Genomic DNA, 3,318 nt, shown 5'->3' on the forward strand with positions numbered 1-3,318 from the left:
AGACTTGCTATTAAATACACTTTTACATCTTTGGAATTTTGAGTCATATGAAAGTCTTAAATTTTAAAAATTGGTCAGGTGCAATGGCTTAAGCCTGTAATCCTAGCACTTTGGGAGGCCAAGGCGAGAGAATTGCCTAAGACCACGGGTTCGAGACCAGTCTGGGCAACATAATAAGACCTCGTCTCTACAATAAATCAAAAAATTAACCGGGCATGGTAGTGCACACCTGTAGTTCCAGCTACTTGGAAGGCTGAGGTGGAAGGATCGCTGGAGCCCAGCAGGTTGACGCTGAGGTGGCCGTGAGCGTGCCACTGCACTCTAGACTGAGCAACGGCATGAGACTCCAACTCAAAAAAATAAAAATAAATTTAAAAAATTAAGCCAGGCACAGTGGCTCCCATCTATAATCCCAGCATTTTGGGAGGTGGAGGTGAAAGGATTGCCTGAGCCCAGGGGTTAGAGATCAGTCTGGTCAACTTGGTGAGACCTCGTTTCTACAAAAAATAAAAAAATTAGCTGGGCATGTTGGTGTGTGTCTGTGATTTCAGCTACTTGGAAGGCTGAGGTGGAAGGAAGTCCTGAACTCAGCAGGTAGAGGCTGCAGTGGTGGCCATGATCATTCCACTGCATTCCACCCTGGGCAACAGAGTGGGACTCTGACTCAAAAATATATATATTAAATTAAATCTGAAGTAAATCTTGTTAAAGAACAGATATAGGACTTAATAAAACCTTTTAATTATGAAAAAAATGTAGGCGAAAAACATTTTTCCTTTTTCTAGGCTTGTTCCTCCCCCACCTTCCATTCCTCATGTGTTGGCCAACCTAGCTCAGGAGAGGGTTCCGGCCAGAGGGGGACGGCTTGGGTTCATCTGAGCAGTTTGGAGAAGGATGTCAATGGAGAAACGAGTCACATGGCCCCAGGGAGGGCCCAGCTCAGGAATAAAGACAGGCCCACCCCAAGGAATCTCACTTGCAGTTGCAGACACCAGAGACAGAAGAGCCCAGAAGCTTCCAGAGACAGGAAAGGAAAAGAAAAAAAAGCAAACATTGGCCAATTCACAGTTCTGAGAATGAGAAGGGCACTGGACTACAGCAGTAGTAGTGGCAGCCAAAAGACAATGAACAGAACAGTCAGAATTGTGAGCCCAAACAGCAGGCAAAGCAAAGGCAGGGAGACACATTCTTGGTCTATACTGAATTATTTTAAAAAAGAAAAAAAAGCAAAGGCAATAGACAATATATAAGTAGATGGGAAAAATAAAATATGAAAAAGCAAAGGCAGAATACAAACCTTTTCAGACTTGCAGTGATCCAGGAAATTATCTCCCAGTCATCCTTTCTTAGAAAGTTCTTAAAGGATGTGCTTCAGCAAAACGAGGGAGTAAAGCAAGAGAGTCAGGCTTAAGGTCCAGGCAAGAGCGGAGGTGCTCAGGAGCCTAGGAAGCCAGAAGAGCCTGGTGGCACTGAAGGAACACTTGGACCACCTTGGAACAGAGAGGATGGGGTTATCATAGGACTCCACATGGCTCTGAAAACATGAAATGACCAAGCTAGGCAACAGACCACCTGTGATATCTGGCTGGCCAGAGCTTCTGTGAAAACATCTTAGAACAGGACTTTCACCTTACCCAAGTGAGTCTAAGACAGTGGTTTGGGGAATAGAGTGTTTGCTTTGTATCTTCCAATTTTAGTTTTTTTGTTTTTTGTTTTTAATCAGGGTCTCACTCTATCACCCAGGCTAGGGTGCACTGGCACAATCAAAGCTCAAGGTAACGTGAAACTACTGGTCTCAGAGGACAAGTTTAGACTTTAAACACCTCTGAGCTGTCAAATGGTGGGGATTAGGAGGTAGTCACAGAGACTGAATTGGGCCTGCCCCATCTTGGATCCCTGGTACATTTCTGTCCCCATGACAGGTCTCAGCTGAGAAGTCCTTTGGGAACTTTCTCTGACTTTGTCCCTACCCTTTGGTCAGCTGGATCAAGCACCATCCACCAGAACTTCTACCATTCCTGCAGGGGGTACTCAGTGGGCAGGAGCCTCACTCATCTGTAGTAGCGAGACAAGCTGTGCTCCTGTGCCCAGTGTGGGCCTGGCACACACAGTGGGTTCAGTAAATTAGCCCCCACGCTGGTCTGGAACTGAGTCATTGAGGGAGTGGGTACTGGGCACAGCTCCCTGCCTCAAGAGCCCTCTTCCTTGAGAGGAGGAATTCCCAAGGGGGCAGGGCTGGCTGCTGGGAGGAAGTGGGGCCCACTGGGTGTGTGCCTGGGCTATGGAGTGTAGGTGAGGTGGGGATTCCTCATATAGCCCATATGTGGACACTGGGCTGTGGAGCCTTGGGGGCTTTGAGTTGCCACACCCTGACTTCCTGGAGGAGGAAAGGGGAAGAGAAATCTGGGGGTTGGGGAGTGGGTAGAGTCAGCTGCACTGTCATAATGGAAACAGCACAGCTCTGGGTGTCTGGAGACTTCCCCTCTGTGGGCCCCAGAATCGTCTGTTAAGAAATAACTATCTTGCACAGTGAGTTACACTCGAAGAGTGACAGAGCGCTCTGCTAATGTGCAGATGTGAAGGGGGAAACTGCCCCTTCACATGGTGACAACTAGACAGTGGTTGGGAGACTGCAACACCTCACCTCCAGCCCATGTGAAAGTCTTTCACTTCCCTTACCCGACCAGTTTGGAGCCTTTAGGGGACCACTGACTGCTTCCATGGATTCCTCTCATCTGCCAGTCGCGCACACCCTAGGAAGGAGCCTGCTGTCTGTAGAAAGGACATCTTGATTGGAGGAGCAGCCATTTGGGAGACTGGCCTTTCAGGATGGGGAAGGCCAGGGTGACCTCCAAACCCGTCGAGGGTGGAGGATGCCGGGCCCACAGCGAGGAAGGGAGGGCCCCTGACGAATCGCTGTGCTCTGAGACGCTCAGTGTGTGGTCTGGCACCTCCAAGCACATCCTGTCCCCATCTTCCCCTTGCGTAAGGTCCCCGCCCCGCAGAAGTGTTGAGGCTCTGCGCGCTCACCGCCCAGCGTCCGTTCTGAACGACCCCCCAGAGCGCCTTGGGGTAGGAGAGGGATCTCCCCTCTCAAAGGCGTGGGGGCGAACGTTCAACCCTCTTTGGTGTACTGCGTGACTCGGGGCAGGCGACTTCGCCTCTCTGGGCCTCAGTTTTCCTGCCTAGAAACTGGGGTTGACACAGCCTTTGTTTCTCAGGGTTGTCGTGGGGATCGGCAAGACAGACAAGCACACAGGCGGCGCGCAAACTCCAGGGCCCGAGGCTGGGGCTCGGGGGCGTCGCCACCCGGCCCGG

This window comes from Carlito syrichta, unplaced genomic scaffold (genome assembly GCF_000164805.1).
Source record: "Carlito syrichta isolate Samal-C Ts95f unplaced genomic scaffold, Tarsius_syrichta-2.0.1 Scaffold288739, whole genome shotgun sequence".
In the NCBI taxonomy this organism is placed as follows: domain Eukaryota; kingdom Metazoa; phylum Chordata; class Mammalia; order Primates; family Tarsiidae; genus Carlito; species Carlito syrichta.